Source organism: Mastomys coucha, chromosome X (genome assembly GCF_008632895.1).
Source record: "Mastomys coucha isolate ucsf_1 chromosome X, UCSF_Mcou_1, whole genome shotgun sequence".
Classification (NCBI taxonomy): Eukaryota; Metazoa; Chordata; class Mammalia; order Rodentia; family Muridae; genus Mastomys; species Mastomys coucha.
Genome location: NC_045030.1, coordinates 9,206,912 through 9,226,584, shown reverse-complemented (window position 1 = coordinate 9,226,584; position 19,673 = coordinate 9,206,912). Strand labels below are relative to the sequence as shown.

The window sequence follows — 19,673 nt, the reverse complement described above, 5'->3', positions numbered from 1 at the left end:
AAACTTAAAATATAAAATTAAAGATTAATTTTGATGTTGACCTTTATATAAAAATACTTTTGCCTTGGGACATTTAAAATGTTCAAATACTGACAATGTTGAAATAGACTAACTTTGGCTTTGTGATTGTAATAAAATCTAGCAGAAATGAAGGTATTTGGAAGAGATATCTGTGTCTTTTCATTTGACTATCAGACAATGAAAACAGAGGATCTCCCCGCCCCCTGCAAGTCAGATTTTTTTTACAGTATCTTATACTGGGGAAAGGTAAGGGCTCCAGCCAGAGGAGGAACCTGACATCCAGTAAGAGATTTCACCCAGTTCTAATGCCTTGTCAGACCACCTAATAGCTTGTGAAGTACAGATAATTATAAGTCAATATTGAGTAGATCACACTTTGAGACTGGTTAGATGGTTATATCCTTCAGCCGAACTCTCTCTCCACCCTCTACTTGCGTGATCTCTCTTATTCCAGGGGCCACTCACCCTCAGTCTATCATATCTATTCTATTCCAACTTTCCTGGGAGATTAATGCATCTATCTCTTGAGCCCTTCTTGTTATTTAGCCATTCTGGGTCCATGAACTTAACAACTTTACTTAACAGCTGATACATACTTAGGAATACATACCATGTTTGTCTTTTTGGGTCTGGGTTATCTCACTTGTGATAGTCTTTTCTAGTTTCATCCATTTGCCTGCAAAATTCATGATGTCATTTTTTAAAAACAGGAGAGTAATACTCCGTTTTGTACATGTCATGCTGGTAGGACTTGCTGAAGGATATGGAAGCAGGAAGACTATAAGTTTGAGGCCAGCCTGGGCTATACGTCTCTTTTAAATTGACTCTTTTAATTGGTATCCAGAAGATGGGTGGCCAGATAACTTGAGGCACAGATTGTGACCCCAAAGTCCGATGACATAGTAGTTGCTAAGAAGTAAAACATTCTGTTTCAAAGAATATATTTTCATATCTAAATATGCTAATAGTACTCCATTTCTCTAGTTCTTATTCTTGTTGATGTGAAAATTTGGAAAAAGAAGGAAAGGAGTTTGAGGACCATTTAGTTTGAAGGAGGAACTAAGCAGGGTAGACACTGGGGTCTGGAAGACCTACTACCTATTCCTGCTACCAAAACAAATCAGGAAGTCAACATTACTAGAGGAGATAATTTTATTCAAGTATGGGCTTGTAAAAGTGGAATATAGACCAAGCAATTCACAGAAAGGCAGTCCCCATTTTCAAAGTTAAGAGGTGGTCTCAGGGATTTTTAAGTGTGATAGATGAAAAATTTGATAAATTTACATAAATATTTGTTGTCTGGTAGATATTGTTTCTTTGAAGAGTAGAGGTTTATTCTGATACTTTTGGAGGTTTTAGGCCCAGTACAATCGTCCATCTATCTTAACACACTAATAATAGGTGGTGGTAGGATGTCTCCAGAAAGAGCACCAAGTGAGGAAAGATTACTTGCAAGTAAATAATGGTGATCAATGATTCAACAGGTAAGTCTGGCCAGGTTTCCGTACCTTGTATATAAGTGCTTAGCTAAAGACAGACGCTTGCTGCTTAAAAAGACATAGCTCCTTCTTTATACATTTATTGTACTTCTACAATTTTAGTCTCTTTTGTTACCATAAAAACAATAACTTCACCCAGTGTCAGGACAGACCATGGGACTTAGGGTCTATCTATCTATCTATCTATCTATCTATCTATCTATCTATCTGTCTGTCTATCATCTATCTAATACTTATATATAGACATACATATATCTATAAATATAATATATATATATATATATATATATATATTAGCGAGACAAACTTATCAGAAAAGATCTGGTAAATAACTGTACTGAGGGAAAGGAAATAAAATAACTGTACTGAGGGAGAGTAAATAAAAGTTTGGTGTAAATGTACATTGTAAATTAGTAAAGATAAAAATAGTACCATTCACAAAATGGTAATATATTTAGAGTCTATATTCATTGGATTATTAAGCTAAATATTTATATTTATAGATAAAATGTTCTTATTATGCATATATATATTGACATATATGTTACATAAGTGACAATTTCAATGTCAACTCCATTTGAGTGCTTATTTTTTCTTTTTGATTTTTTTTTTTTTGATAAAAGGCAATGGGCTTTTCCCTCCATTTTCACCTGAGAACTTCCTCATTTTTTTTCTTTTTGTTCAAATAGTTACATTTCTTTGGAGTACAAGGCTTGTCTTTTTGAAAAGCTTGTGAACTATGTGATATGTTTTGTATATTTTAAACTATAATTTATTCCTTCCTTCTGTTAAGACTCTGTGCTTGTTAATATGTTAGACGAACTACAGAGGAAAGGTTTAGTTAATGTGTATCCATTAAGTGAGATGTGCTCCTGACTATTTAAGGACTCAGGAAGCTTCTCTCTTAAAAAAATCAAAATCAGATTCACAGGCAAACTCTTAGTAGGATATCTGCCCTTTTCTTGTATAGCAGGTAGCAGCTATAGAGGAAAGATGGAGGGGCAATAGAAAGAGAGCACATATGCCTGCACAGGGGTGGGAAGAGAGAGAAGGATGGATGGAGAAAGAAAGAGAGGGAGAGAGAGAAGAGAGAGAGAGAATATATATACATATGAATTGCAAGCCCCACAGATGGGCATGCTCTGTATAGCCACTAGTTCAAATTTAACAAAAGTTTTGCCAATACAACTCACCATTTGTAAATGCTTTCTCTGTGGTCCATAGTATCTACTCTTGATTGTTTTCCCCTAAGACTGGCTAACATCTCAGTATTTTGACTAGTTAATTGGTGTAAAGTTCTCATCTTAACGTGTATATAACTTAGGGTATATACAGTAAATAAAAAACCAATTTTATAATTTTTTATTTTACCATACTGTGTAAAGTTTGTTACTCAAGACATGCATTGGATTAATCTTATTAAAAAGATAGCTGTTCTTAATGTAGCACAGCTGTCCTCTGAGAGACTTTGCCAGCATCTGACTGAGACAGATGCAGATATGTATAGCCAACCATTGGACTGAGGTCAGGAACCTCTATGGAAGAATTATAAGAAGGTTCAAAGGAGCTGATGGGGATAGCAACCCCATGAGAAGCTCAGTAGTGTCAAATAACCAGGACCCCTTACATCTCCAAGAGACTAAGCCAAGCCACCGACCACAGAGCATATATGGGCTGGTCTGATGCCCCCTGGAACATATGTAGCAGAAAACTGCTTTGTCTGGCTTCGGGCTGGAGGGGGTGGTCCTCTCAGAATTGAAGGGGAGAGGGAATGGGGTGAAGAACTCTTGGAGAGAGGACCAGGAGAGCAAGCAACATTTGGGATGTAAATAAATAAAGTAATTAATTAAAAATATTTTACATTTTCTACCATTTGTGTTTTAGATATTTCTTTGCTTAAGAAATTGTACTAATGAGGCCAAAGTTCCTTTCAAGATTGTTCTATGTGGAAGTCTTTTGAATGACTATCATTTTAAGTTGATTTTAATACAATAAGTACTATATGTATCTGCAGCAAGGAACATGTATACCTGTGTATCTAATCTTTATAATAGGCACTTTCATGAAAGAATCATTCTGCTATTTTCTGAGAGTATTGTCTACACACAGGACATAACAGCACCCTCTCTGTGAATTACCTTTAGGAAGAGAACCTCATAGCTTCCAAGGTTACATTTAATGATTGATTGTTTATATACAAAGGTTTGGCCTCCTTACCTTAAGATGGAATATCAAAGTATTTTTTTTTATAGATTTATTTTACTTTTTGCTTTTGTTTAACTCTGGTTATATGCCACAGATACCTTTGTAAACTAGAGGTGTCAGGACCCCTAAAGGTGAATTTACAGGAAGTTGTGAGCTGTCAAAATGGATTTGGAGAATTGAACACAGATTCTCCGAAAGAGCATCTTGTGTTCTTAACCACTGAGCCATTTCTCTAGCATCTAGATAGAGTTTATTTTAAAGCTCTTTAGAATTTCCCATTTGATTAGCTAAAGTTGATGGTGCAACTCATTCTACCTAATCATGCATCCCTTGTTCTCCTACTAGTAGGTATCTCTGCAAACTTCATGGGTCAGGAAAGTGACAATTGATAAAGCAAGGCAAGAAGGTAGTTCAGTACAATAGAACTCAGTAGCAGGAGTTGGTTCAAACTTTGTGAATCTGATCCCAAGGGGTTTATTTAAGGTTTATTTAAGCATCACACAATCTGGAGAAAACTATTCTTGTGATGTTAAACTCAATCACACCTTCACAACAAAGTGTACCAAAATTTCCTTGAGGAACAAAGTAAGCCTATCAGACATGACTATATCAAACCACTTTGTAGAGTACATATGACATATTTCATAAAGATAGGTTCTATAAATTGACTAAGAAAAACAAATTTATAAGAATGAGTCTGGAGTACTCCCTGCTGCCAGAAAGTCTTTGGCCACATAGATTTCACAAATGTTACCAGTCTAGAAAGTATATCTGCTCTAGCCTTCTGGGTGGAAAACATGTCTCTTTTCCTTGAAAGAACAACTTTGTATGTTGAACATCCCAGGTTCTCTTAATACACAAAGAACTCTGAGCCCCTATATCTTCTGAACATTCTTATCCAAGAACATTCTCCAGTATCCCTTTGCATACAAATCTCAATATTTCCAAATCTGTTTTTCAAGAAAATTTGCCTTACTCAAGATGATATTTTTGAGATCCATTCATTTGCTTGTAAGTTTCATGAAGTTATTGTTTTTTAATAGCTGAAACAGAGAAGTATGGAAGGTTAAGAAATTGAATGAAGATGTGTATCAGTGGAGAATGGGGAACTGAGGGTAGCCACTAGAAAGTTCCAAATGTCAGGAAAGCAAGAGGCTTCCAGGACTCAACAGGGATGACATTAGCCAAAATAGTCAACAAAGGGGATATGGAACTGTTGAGACCATACCCAGTAGATAGGCAGGATACCCAGGTGAGGGATGGGGCCACATATCCATCTCAAAAATATTAATCCAAAATTGTTCCTGAAAAAAGGAAATTCAGGGACAAAGAGTGGAGAAGAAACTGAAGGAAAGGCCATACAGAGATTGCCCCACCTGGGGATCCATCCCATGTACAAACACCAACCCCAGACAATATTGCTGATGCCAAGAAGTGCTTGCTAACAGGAGCCTGATACAGCTGTCTCCTGAAAGGCTCTGCCAGAGCCTGAACGAAGTAGATGTGGGTTCTTGCAGCCAACCATTGGACTGAGCATGGGGACCCCAATGGAGGAGTTAGAGGAAGGACTGAAGGAGCTGAAGGGGCTAGAAATCCCATAGGAAGAACAACAATATCAACAAACTAGACTTCTCCAAAAGCTCTCAGGGACTAAACCAACAACCAAAGAGTACACATGGAGGGACACATGGCTCCATCTGCATATGTAGTAGGGGACTGTCATCCGTGGGAAGGGAGCCCCTTGGTCCTGTGGAGGCTTGATGACCCACCATAGTGGAATGCTAGGGTGGTAAGGCTAGAGTGGGTGGGTTGGTAGGGGAGCACCCTCATAGAGGCAGAGGGAGGGGATAGGAGGTTTGTGGAGGGGAAACTGGGAGGGGAGATAACACTTGAAATGTAAATAAATAAAATAACTAATAAAAAAGAAAAGAAAAAGAATGTTTACCTCAAACAAATTATTCTCAAGAAAATAAACATAGTTGTTGAAGGTATGGAAGTTAGAGGCAAAAGTTAGAGACTACGACACTATAAAGTTCTTTTATAAAATAATGTCACATAATAAGTAGTGCTAAACATCAGTTTCTAAATAGTATTTGAAACAATATTGTATATGTTGGCTAGAAATAAAGCTATCAGTACTGCAATAAGTGGCATATAGAAAATCTGATATGTTATGGTAGTACAATTGAAGAAATTTTCTCCAATAGGAAGTTTCCATGGAATACAGCAGGAGCAGAATATACTTGGGGGTAAATATCACAAGCACTTGGCCTATACAGGAGAAATAGTGTTTATTATGTTTTATTGGATTGAATAGCTATTGTTGGAGACCATAATATTGTATGAAGTCATTGCAATAATTAAATGAAGCAATTGTAATTATAAACAAAATGTCAGAGAGTAGCATATAAAAAACGGCTCTTAGTAACCACGGAGTATAAGAAGCTGAGAATTATGTGTGGGATTTATAAGTTCCTATAGTTTGGATGTAGTTTGCCTGTTTAAAACCATGTAAATTTTAATTCTTATATAAGTAACAATTTTGGGATAGGTAAGGCTAGGTCATTATGTCATCCATGCTTTTCTTGCATGCTGAGTCCTTGTACTTGAAGGGTTGAATTAATCATGGTAGGAGCTGCTTGCTATAACTCCTTCTGTTTGTCTCTTTCATATGTGGTTGCTTGTTTCTCTACCTTTCTTGTATGTTTTAACTCATAACAAGATCTTTGCTGAGAGTATATCCAATCTTGGGCTTCCAGGTGCTAGAACTGTGAGCTCATCTTTTTCCTTTAATAATAGTCCAGTTACTGGTATTCTGTGGTAGCAATAAAGAATGAACTGAAACTAAACCCTGTAAGAAGTTAATTTCTGTAAAAGATGTTAGAAGAGCATAGGTCAATTCCACAGGAAATTATATAAGGCAATATTAAAAGGATCATCTTTTAATATTCTCATGAATATAAGCTTTTGGTTTTTATTTTTATTGTCTGGATAAGTAAATATAGGTGTTAGTGGTGTGAGACATTTGACTATGATACTATAAAGTTATTTTATAAAATAATGTTGACATTTTTAAAAGACTTGAAATAGAAAATACAATATAATTTATCTTAACAGTTATCTTCATTTTTTTATTTTTGTAAACATCTGAAAAATATATTCAATTCAATTAATGTTTTATCATGCTACATGGAAGATGACAATTCAGGAAAATCTTTTGAAGGAATAAAAATTAAAAAAATATAGTAAAACACATTTTTATCACTCAGAGAAAATATACCTTTCTGATATTTTTAAATATTAAATTCTAAAATCACCATAATGGAAAGTATGAAAAAATGAGAAAACTCATTTGAAGGACAAGTGCATATGAAAACTGAAGCAACAACATGATAGTGGTGACCGGAAATTAATATAAAATAAAAAGTGAAATAAAAGTGTGTAGTCAACAAGGTTCTGGAATTTTATTAGTAAAGCTGTTTCACAGTACACCAGCTGACATTGAAAGGAACAATTTCCTAGAAGTCAATATTGACAGAATAATAGAAAAAGATTGCTTTTCCTTGCCTCATGAGTGCAATGTACGACTTTTTTATTGCAGTCACACAAGCCAGGAAGATATTGCTTCTTAGTTTTCCATTGTCTTCCTTTTTCAAAATTAAACCAGAAATACAAGGATGCCAATAAAAACTAATATTGAGAATTCTTTGTGGATTTATATTTTTGTAAATGCTAAATTCTCAGAAGATGGCCTGACAAACAGTCCTAAGGATTTTGTCTATGGTAAGATGAAAGATCACCTGCCCCATTTTTAATATTTTATATAACTGCAGGTAAGATGCCTATAATATACAGAATATATTCTTGCCCATCACACCCAAGTGGAACTATATTCAAATAGCTACTCAGCTTGTCACTTAAAAAGAACAAAATCTGAAGCTAGATACATTGATTAAGCAGTTATAACTCCAGTTCCAAGGGATCTGATACCCTGGTCTGACTCTTTCAGGGACAAGAGATATACCTAGTACATATAATACAACAGGCAAAATACTTATATAAAAAGAAATTTAAAATATAATTTTTTAAAACAAAAAATATATCTACTATATCATAGCAAAGATTTCAATATTATTGCTATATTGAAATGTATCTGAAAATCTTAATTCATATCATTTTTAACACTATTGAAGTATATTTCTTAATGACTTCAATGAATATCAGAAAGTTATGGGTAGAGTGATATCAGGTGGAAACTAGCTCATCACTATTTACTCTTCTTAAAAGATTTTTATAACATGTACACAGCTTTATAACTGAACTTTTTTCAGCAAGTCTAGCTGTGAGAAAAAAGAGCAAATAAAAATTAGAATATATACATATATAAATACATACATATATATATATACATACATATATATATAAATACATACATATATATATGAAGAAATTACTGTTGTTACTGTTTCCACAGTCAATTATTTAAGTCTAGTATCTCATCGCATAGGGTGCTCCACTTACTTTAATGTTAACGCCTTTGGTGAAGTTCAAATTTTCTTTCATTTGGTTGCCTACAGCATTCATTCTTCATTCTCTGTTTACTGCAGTGTCTGGTGTTTGAAGTCCTAGGGAAATTGTCCAAGAATAGAGGCTTATCTGAGGTACTATCTGAGCTTTCCATGTGCCACTGTCTTGCTTGATATTTTTTCAGTATGCTATGAGAAACAAATGAAACAATTGACTGGATATATTATAAATGTAAATGATCTTTTCAAAAAAGAAAATGGTAACTTATTCTCAGGCTGCAATAGCAAGTCATATTATGATAATTTACCCTGAAATAATCCCTCAGTGAGATTTTATAGGGTATTGAGGCAGCTATTTAAACTGCTCTCAGGGGCTTTCCAATATCACTGAACTATCTAAACAAATAACAGAGAGTTAAAGAAGTGCTGATGAATAGAATTATTAGATGTCAGCCAGCAAAACTTCATAGTTCATCAGCATTACTTGGAGAACTTGTTAAAACAAAGATCATTGGACCTTCCCATGGTATTGGGAAGGCCTGTGGCAAGACCAACTGCCCATTTATCATTGAAGTTTTTGGTGCAGTGATAACATTGATTATACACAAGTTTTGAGAATTCACTATAATTGATAATGCAGGTCTGATATGAAGAAACTTGCACTTTCAGGGAGTGACTGTGGGCCCAAACTAGTATGAATGGCATGGGAAGTGATGGATAGAATTTTTTGAAAGCTTTGTCCTTTTACCTTCCCAAATTTGTTATTTGGGGTAAATGAAAAGTTTAAGTACTATCATTCATATTTTGCTAATGAACAAGGAGAGGACAAGGCTAAGTATTAATAACTTATTCAAATTAACATATCAGAACAAAGCACATATCTACTTCTCTAACCCATTTTAAGTGGTACTAAAATGGTTTCCACATAACTTTCTAGGAAAGTATTGTCATAAGCATGTTAACTAAGAAGGAATTGGATATCAGGCTTCCAATTAACTTCAAAGAATGATCTAGAGGAACAGGTTTTAAATGAAATTGGAAAAATAAGCTAGGAGAGCTTGAGAAACAGCGGAGTGGTCTAGTGCTTGCTTAGCATGCCTAGGGCTCTGAGATCCATCGCTAGCACTGCCAAGGATATTGCGGGTACCTTAGTGTTTCCATTGCTGTGAAGAGGCATCATGACTACTTAACATCATATAAAGGCAAACATTTAATTGTGCCTGGTTTAGAGTTTCAGAGGTTCAGTTCATTATCATCCTGGTGGGAAGCATGTACCACTCAGACAGCAATGATGCTGGAGAAATAACAGATATCTACATTTTGCCACTGGGTGAGAGAGATTCTAGGCATGGGGTTTTGAAACCTCCAGGCTCACCCCCAGTAACACACTTCCTCCAACAAGGTCATACATCCTAATCTTTTCAAATACTGCCATTTCATGGTGACCAAGCATTCAGGGCCATTTTTATTCAAATGACCATAGAGAGGAATGTGGTGGAGTATAGTTAAGTGTAGTAAAGAAAACAGTGTGAATGCTTTTGGCTGACATCATCAATATTGGGATAGTAAGAATGAAAGACTCATGTATAAGAAAGATCAAATACTCGGCTGCCTAGATGGGTCAGAGCACAAAGTTTACAAACATTAAAAGGTTCTGATAAAGTCATGGTAAAAGATGAGCTTAACATAAATTAACAGTTCAATTAAAATTTTCGAGCTAGATGGAATGATGAGGTGGGTACCAAGTCTTAACCCTAGCTGAAGAGCTATTTATAGATGCAAGAGGAAAAACAGCATTTTTAAGGATATGGACCTTGGTACGTCTACCATGCGCTATTGGATGGTCACCTACATAAGAGTATAGAGATAGCACTAATGGGATCTTATGAGTTTTTAAGAATATAAAGTTAAAAATTAGGTGGGTATGAAATGCGGCTAGATTTGGGAAGAGTTAGAGAAGAGGATGAATATAATAAAAATACAATGCATAGAATTCTCAAAGAATATATATACATATGTGCGTGCATGTGTGTGTATGTATGTGTTGAGCTAGGAAGCAAGTACTAACTTACTTTCTAGATGTCCTATAATCAAAGTGTGTAGTGTCTTCTGAAATAGGATTTTACCATTTAAGTTGTGGAAGGAAACAAAAGTTTCCTTCCTGCTGGAAGCTTTTATACTGCTGGAAGGTAGGCTTCTGGGGAAAAAAAGTTCATCAATAGTCTTACCTAGCTTTGAACTCTATAAGCTACAGTAACAAGTGATAATGCAACATATGATTATTAGTACAATAGTGACATGGAGATCCTAGAAGTATCCAGTAGCTTTCTGACTGAATTAACAACTCAAATGTGGGGCCAGATTGCTGTAGGACCAGGAGGGGCAGGCCTGGAGTAACAGTGGGTTAAAGGCATGTCCAAACTTCAGAAATCTTGTCCGCATACTAAATCACATGGCTAAAGAACTTTACAGACAAGATTAAAGATTTTTCTAAACTAGGAAGACTCTCCTATGTCACCTATGTGAATTCCATGTAATCCTGTGTGTCTTATAAGTGGGTGGTATATGGAGAGGCGCCTGAAAACAACGTGATAATATGAAAACTAAAGCTCCATTTTTCCATTATAATCTTTGGAAAAGAAGGAAGGCCATAGTCACGAAATGTATAGAAGTTTAGAATAAAATTTAAGGTAGCTAAAATCTCTGTAGACCCTTGAGCTATCTTGCCTTGGACTTGTGAAACTTGAGGTTCTGACACTCTGAACAGTGAAAGAGTAAGTTCAGTATTTTGAGCTACCAAGTTGGTGATTGAAAAGAATAGGTAGAGATCTGGGATATGGATGTTCAGCATGCTATCTGGAACATATGGTCTGAGTTTGAGAATCATATAGCCATACCAAGAATAGTTGTATATGTTCCCAAATATGTTGACCCCAGAGTATTTATAATAGGAAATTTCTGAACTGAAATATAAGAGAAAATATCAGGTGCAGAAGATACCATGGATAACATTGACACAACAGTCAAAGAAAAAGCAAACTGCAAAAAGTTCCTAACCCAAAACATCCAGGAAATCAAGAACACAATGAGAAGACAAAATCTAAGGATAATTTAAATTAAGAAAATTTAATCTAATTTTAATAATTTTAATTAAAATCTAAGGTATAGAAGGGAGCAAAGATTCTCAACTTAAGGGGCCAGTAAATATCTTCAACGAAATTATAGAATAAAACTTCCCTATTCTAAAGAAAGAGATGCCTATGAACATACATAAGCCTACAGAACTCCAAATAGACTGGACCAGAAATGAAATTCCTCCTGTTACATAATAGTCAAAACACCAAGTATACAAAACAAAGAAAACTTATTAAAAGCAGTAAGGTAAAAAGGTCAAGTAACATATAAAAGCAGACCTATCAGAATTACATAAGACTTCTCAACAGATTCTATGAAAGCTAGAAGTTCCTGGGCAGATGTGATACAGACCCTACGAGAACACAAATGCCAGCCCACACTATTATACCCAGCAAAATTCTCAATCAACATAAATGGAGAAACCAGGGTATTCCATGACAAAATCAGATTTATACAATATCATTCCACAAATCCAGCCCTACAAAGGATAATAGAAGGAAAACACCAACACAAGGAGGGAAACTACATCTTAGAAAAAGCAAGAAAGTAATCTTTCAACAAACCCAAAAGAAGATAGCCACACAAACATAATTCCACCTCTAACAACAAAAGTAACAGGAAGCAACAATCACTAATCCTTAATATCTCTTATCACCAGTGGACTTAATACCACAATTAAAATGATATATACTAACATACTGGATACATAAATAGACACAGCATTTTTCTGCATACAGGAAATGACCACAATGACAAAGACAGACAATATCCCAGAGTAAAAGGCTGGAAAAAATTCCAAACGAATGGTCCCTCAAAACAAGCTGGTAAGAGCATTCTCAAATTCATTTGGAAAGGCAAAAACAAACAAACAAACAAAAAAACAAATAGCAAAAACAATTCTTAATAAAAGAACAGCTGAGTTGTCACCTCAAGCTTTACTACAGAGCAATAGTTATAAAAACTGCATGGCATTTGTACAGAGACGGACACATTGATCAATGGAATAGATTTGAAGACCCAGAAATAGAACTACACACTTACGGACACATGATCTTTGACAAAAATGTCAAAAATTTACAATGAAAAATAGAAAGCATCTTCAACACATAATGAAAATAGATCATAATTTGTCACCTTGCACAAAGCTCCAAACCAAGTGGATCAAGGACCTCAACATAAAATCAGATACACTGAATGTAACAGAAGAGCAAGTGGGAAAGAGCCGTGTGCTCATTGGCAAAGGGGGAAATTTCTTAAACAGAACTCCAATGGCTCATGCTCTAAGATAAAAAATTGATAAATTGAACCTCATGAAACTGTAAAGTATTTGTAAGGCAAAGGAAATAGTCAATAAGACAAATCCTCAACCTATAGATTGGGAAAAAAAATCTTCACTAACCCCACATCTGATGGAGGGCTAATATCCAAAATATATAAAGAACTCAAGCTAAACTCCATAAAACCAAACAACCAAATCAAAAAAAGAAATGTGATGCAGAACTAAGTGAAGAATTCACATCAGAGGAATCTTGAATGGCTTAGAAGCACCTAAAGAAAATTTCAAAGTCCTTAGTGATCAGAGAAATGCAAATCAAAACAAACCTGAGATCCCAACTTACACCAATCAGAATGGCTAAGATAAAAACTTCAGGTGACAACACATGCTGGAGAGAATGTGGAGAAAGAAGAACACACCTCCATTGCTAGTGGGACTGAAAAATGGTACAATAATTCTGGAAATAAATCTGGAGGTTTCTCAGAAAATTGGAAATAGATCTACCTGAAGATTCAGCAATACCACTCTTGGGAATATACCCAAAATATTCCCTATAATGCCACAGGGGCATGTGTTCCACTATGTTTATAGCAGCCTTATTTGTGATAGCCTGAAGCTAGAAACAACCCAGATGTCCCACGACAGAATAATGGATACAGAAACAGAGGTTCATTAGCACAATGGAATACTACTCAGCTATTAAGAAACAGGACATCCTGAGTTTTGCAGACTCAAAAGGACATGCATGCTATATACTCATTAATAAGTGGATATTAGCCAAAAAAGAAAAAGGCAAGAAAGAAAAAAAAATGAAAGGAGAAAGAAAGAAAGAAAGAAAGGAAGGAAGGAAAAAAGAAAGAAAGAAAAGTACAGAATACCCAAGATACAGTCCACAGAACTCAAAAAGGTCAACAAGCCAAAGGGCCCAAGTGATAACTCCTCAGTTCCGCTAGGGAGAGGGAAGAAAGCAATCACAAGTGGGGAGGAAGGGACCTGTGAGAGAAAGTGGATGGGGGAGTGGTTTTTGTAAGAGGAGAGGGGAACATCACCTGGTATTGGGTAAGGGAAAAGGACTGAAGCTCTGAGGACAAGCTGAAGGAATGAAAAGAGACAACCTCAGGAGGTAGGAGGTTGGAGGACCATCTAGAATACACTAGAGACCTGGAAGATGAGAAACTCTCAAAATTCAAAGGGTGGGACTTTAGATGAATTCCCCTTATGTAGGGAGACGGAACCTATAGAGCAGACAGAGCATCAAGTGAGGGAGGGGGTTGCCATCCCATAGTCAAAACACTGACCCATAGTTTTTTCTGTATGAAACAACTGCAGGGGTGGAAATGCTGAGGAGCCTTAGGAAAAGAATGTCCAGTGACAAGCTCAAAGTGGGATCCAGCTCAAGGGGAGGTCCCAAGACCTGATACTATTACTGAGGCTATGGAGCATTCACATAAAGGGAGCTATCATGACTGCCCTCTGAAAGACCCAACAAGTAGTTGAAAGAGACAGATGTAGATGTTTGTACCCAACCAATGGACAGAAGCTGCTGACCCCTATGGTTGAATTAGGGAAAAGTTGTAAGAAGTTGAGGAGAGCAATCATGTAGGAGGATCAGCAGTCTCAATTAACCTGGACCCCAGCGATCTCTTAGCCACTGGGCCACCAATCAGGCAGCATGCAAGAGCTGATATGAGGCCCCCAACAGATATACAGAAGAGGATTGATGGGCCTGGGTTCAATCACAGAAGATGTACCTAACCCTTAAGAGACTAGAGGCCCTTAGACTACAGGCCTTAGGAGTTTAGAGGTCTGGTTTAGTGGGGGATGAATGGTGGAGGCAGGGGAGTGGAGAGGAGGTATGGGATATGGAACAGTGAGAGGGTGGACAGTGGAGGGAATAAAATCTTGAGTGTAAATCAATCAATCAATCAATTAATTTAAAAAAGACAAAATAATTGCAAGCAAATGGTCCTAAGAAACAACCTGAAGTAGCCATTCTAATATCAAATAAAATCAAGTTTCAACCAAAAGTTATCAAAAAAGATAAGGAAGGACACTTCATACTCATCAAAGGAAAAATCTACCAAGATGAACTCTCAATTCTGAACCTCTATGCTCCAAATGCAAAAGCATCCACATTCATAAAAGAAACTTTACTAAAACTCAAAACACACATTGAACCTTACACAATAGGAGTGGGAGATTTCAACACCCCACTCTCTCATCAACAGACAGATCATGGACAAATAAACTAACCAGACACACACTAAACTAACAGAAGTTATGAACCAAATGGATTTAACATATATCTATAGGACATTTCACCCTAAAACAAAATAATTTACCTTCTTCTCAGAACCTCATGGTACATTTTACAAAACTGGCCATATAATCGGTCACAAAACAGGCCTCAACAGATACAAGAATTATGAAATACTCCAATGCATCCTATCATATCATAAAGGATGAAGGCTGGTCTTCAGTAACAACAAAAACAACAGAAAGCCCACATACACATGGAAGCTCGAAATCATCTTACTCAATGATAACTTGGTCAAGGAAGAAATAAAGAAAGAAATTAAAGACATTTTAGAATTCAATGAAAATGGAAGCACAACATACCCAAATTTATGGGACACAATGAAAGCAGTGGTAAAAGAAAAATTCATAGCTCTGAGTGCCTCCAAATAGAAACTGAAGAGAACATACACTAGCAGCTTAATAGCACACCTGAGAACACTAGAACAAAAAGAACAAATAGACCCAAGAGTAGGTGGTAGGAAACAAACAAACTCAGGGCTGAAATTAACCAAATAGAAACAAAAAGAACTATACAAAAAAAATCAACAAAACCAGGAGCTGGTTCTTTGAGAAAATCAACAAGATAGATCAACTCTTAGCCAGACTGACCAGACGGCATGGGGACAGTGACCAAATTAACAAAATCAGAAATGAGAAGGATGACATGACAACAGAAACTGAGGAAATCAAAAAAAATCACCATATCCTACTACAAAAGCCTATACTCAACAAAACTCAAAAAATCTTCAAAAAATGGACAATTTTCTAGAGAGACACCAGGTCCCAAAGTTAAAGTAGGATCAAATAAACCATCTAATTAGTCCCAATAACCCCTAAAATAATAAAAGCAGTTGTTAAAACTCTCCCAACCAAAAAAAAAAAAAACCTGGACCAGATAGGTTTAATGCAAAATTCTATCAGACTTTCAATGAAGACCTAATATCAATACTCTTCAAACTATTCCACAAAATAGAAGCAGAAGGAACATTACCCATTTATTTGTTCTAGAAAGCCACAGTTACCCTGATATCAAAACCACACATAGACCCAACAAAGTAAGAGAGCTTCAGGCCAATTTTCCTTTTGAATATTGATTCAAGAATACTCAATAAAATTCTTGCAAACAAATACAAGATCACATCAAAACGATCATTTATCACAGTCAATTAGGCTTCATCCCAGGGACGCAAGGATAGTTCAATATATCAAAATCCATCAATGTATTCCACTATGTAAACAAACTCAAATAAAAAAATCCACATGATCATTTCACTAGAGGCTGAAAAGCATTTGACAAAATTCAATATCCCATCATGTTAAAACTCTTGCAAGATCAGGAATTCAAGACTCATAACTAAACATAGTAAAAGCAAAAGCAATATACAGCAAATCAGTAGCCAACATCAAACTAAATGGAAAGAAACTTGAAGCAATCCCACTAATATCAGGGACCAGAAAAGTCTACTCTCTCCCTATCTATGCAATATAGCACTTGACATTCTAGGTAGAACAATTAAAGAACAAAAGGATGTCAAAGGGATACAAATAGGAAAGAATCAAAATATCATTATTTGTATATGATATAATAGTATACATAGTTGATCCCAAAATTCCACAAGATAACTCTTATAGCTGATAAATAACTTCAGCAAAGTGGCTGGATATATAATTAACTCATACAAATCAGTTAGCCTTCTTATATTCAAAGGATAAATGGGCTGAGAAAGAAATTAGGAAAATAACACCCTTCAAAATAGTCACAAACAATATAAAATATATTGGTGTGACTACCCAATCAAGTGAAAGATCTGTAAGATAAGAACTTCAAGTCTCTGAAGAAAGAAATTGAAGAGGATCTCAGAAGATGGAAAGATCTCCCATGCTCATAGATTGACAGAATTAATATAGTAAAAAATGGCCATCTTGCTGAAAGTAATCTACATATTCAGTGCAATCCCATCAAAAGTCCAACTCAATTCTTTATAGAGTTAAAAACAGCAATTCTCAAATTCATTTAGAATAACAAAAAGCCCAGGATAGAGAAAACTAAGACCCAGAAACGAACCTACATGCCTATGGTCACTTGATCTTTGACAAAGAGCTAAAACCATCCAGTGGGGAAAAAAAGAGCATTTTTAACAAATAGTGCTTGTTCAACTAGACAACATGTAGAAGAATGCAAATTGATCCATTCTTATATCCTTGTATAAAGCTCAAGTCCAAATGGATCAAGGACCTCCACATAAAATCAGATACACTGAATCTAATAGAAGAGAAAGTGGGGAAGAGCCTCAAGCACATGGGCACAGGAGAAAAGTTCCTGAACAGAATACCAATGGCTTATGCTCTGAAATCAACAATAGATAAATGGGACCTCATAAAATTGCAAAGCTTATGTAAGGCAAAGGACACTGGCAATAGGAGAAAATGGCAACCAACAGATTGGGAAAAGATCTTTACCAATCTTACATCTGATAGAGGACTAATATCCAATATATACAAAGAACTCAATAAGTTAGACTCCAGAGAATCAAATAACCCTATTAAAAAAATAGGGAACAGAGCTAAACAGAATTCTCAACTGAAAAATCTTGAATGGATAAGAAGAACTTAAAGAAATGTTCAACATCCTTAGTTATCAGGGAAATGCAAATCAAAACAACCCTGAGATTCCACTTAACACCAGTTAAAATGGCTAAAATAAAAAACTCACATGACAGCAGATGCTGGTGAAGATGTAGAGAAAAAGGAGTATTCCTCCATTGCTGGTAGGATTGCAAGCTAGTACAACCACTCTGGAAACCAATCTGGAGGTTCATCAGAAAACTGGAAATAGACCTACCTGAAGACCCAGCTATATCACTCTTAGAAATATACCCAAAAGATGCCCCACCAAGCCATGGGGGCACATGTTCCACTAAGTTCATAGTGGCCTTGTTTGTGATAGCCAGAAGCTGGAAACAACCCAGATGTCCCACAAGAGAAGATTGGATACAGAAAGTGTGGTTCATTTACACAGTGGAATACTACTCAGCTATTAAGAATGAGGACATCCTGAGTTTTGATGGCAAGTGGATGGAACTAGAAAATATCATCCTGAGTGAGGTAATTCAGATCCAAAAGGACATGCATGGTATGTACTCACTAATAAGTGGGTATTAGCCAAAAAAGTACAGGGATCCCAATGGGGGAGTTAGGGGAAGGACTGAAGGAGTTGAAGTGGCCTTATCTGGTATCAGTGTAGGGAACTTCCTTGGTTCTGTGAAGGCTTGATGCTCCAGTGTAGAGGAATGCTAGGGCGGTGAGAAGGGAGTGGGTTGGTGGGTTTGGGAGCACCCTCATAGAAGCAGGGTAAGGGGGATGGGATAGGGGGTTAGCAGAAGGGCAACTAGGAAAGGAGATAACATTTTGAAATGTAAATAAATAAAATAAAATAAATGTTCTAATCAAGAAAGAAAGAAAAAAGTAACCAGAGAGACTCTTATTCAGGAACTCCAACAAGTCAACATGTGCTGGTTTTTGTAATCTCCTGATCTTGTCATGTCACCTTTGTTGGCTCTCCCTCAGTATAGTGTCTCTTTTAGATATTGAAAGTTCCTGATCTGATGATATTTTGCTGCTTTGAGCTCTCTAGTAATTTCTATCTTTTCTTTTATGTTTGCTTGCTAAATACATAATAAACTCTCTCCTTTGAAACAATAAGTATGACTGGCTTTCAGAGATCTGTCTCTGAACCAAAAGAAGAAAGTTGGTTGACATGATCAAACTGCCATTTTAAAAAGACTTGCTCAGACTCTTTTCTGGATAATTTATTAGAAAAATTTAAAAATTGAAGCAAGGAAATAATTTAGGAGATTATTGAAGTTTATGGCCTTTTAGACTTGGAAAGATTGTAGTAGAAATTGAGATGAATAGATTCTGTAGTGAAGGTAACAACAGTCTGAAGGAGTTAATGGTAGAAAGGAATGACAAACAAGAAGTAAATAAGGAAGGGTTTCAAAGTGACTTTAGGCTTTACTGTGTGTTGTGTACTATTATGAGTAGGATCATTTTCGAAAATAGGTCAAAGTGGTGTTGAGTCTAAGATTGAGAGATCATTATTTTGACTTTGAAATTATTGCATCTGAGAATATTTTACACACAGACATGCAGATGTCAAGTAAGAGGCAATTTGGATGAGAAAGAAAGCCTTGACCATGCCTAGCTGTGGATTCTGCATGTTATAATACTTCCTGCCAGGTAGCATATACTCACTAGCATATGACTAGTACTGTAAACCTGGTCAAAAAAACCTATGGATAGGGTGATCACAAACCCTAGTAGGGAATCATTACTGTTGTTTTGCTAAATGTCCGTGTAGACAAACAACCTTCTAAATATTTATATCTTATATACATAGACTAGTGCTTCTCTCAGCCATGGTCAAAGAAAGGTTCTTTTAATAGTGGGCAATGGTTAATTCAGAGAATCATAATGGATCAATGTGATGGGAATAAGTAGCCGTTGAGTGCTTGGCCATACATGAAGCATTTATACAACTCTGGGTAAGACCTAGGGCTGATTTGTGGAAGACATGGAAGAAAGAACGTAAGATCCAGAGAATGAGGGGTATTAAGAAATCTGACTTCTATCTATGACAGGGACATTGTGATCACTAGGTCATAAATGAATAGCTGTCGGCTGCCTTACCTGTCCAGCGGAAATAAGGAGGCA

General features: G+C 36.0%; 1 long non-coding RNA gene across 1 annotated transcript in view; it reads right to left on the bottom strand.

The window, feature by feature from the left end:
• LOC116091726 overlaps nt 1–19,673 on the bottom strand; it is a 73,835-nt gene that overhangs the window by 9,928 nt on the left and 44,234 nt on the right. The window contains exon 3 of the long non-coding RNA XR_004119080.1: nt 8,247–8,440. This is a non-coding gene — a long non-coding RNA (uncharacterized LOC116091726). The remainder of the gene's footprint in view (nt 1–8,246; nt 8,441–19,673) is intronic.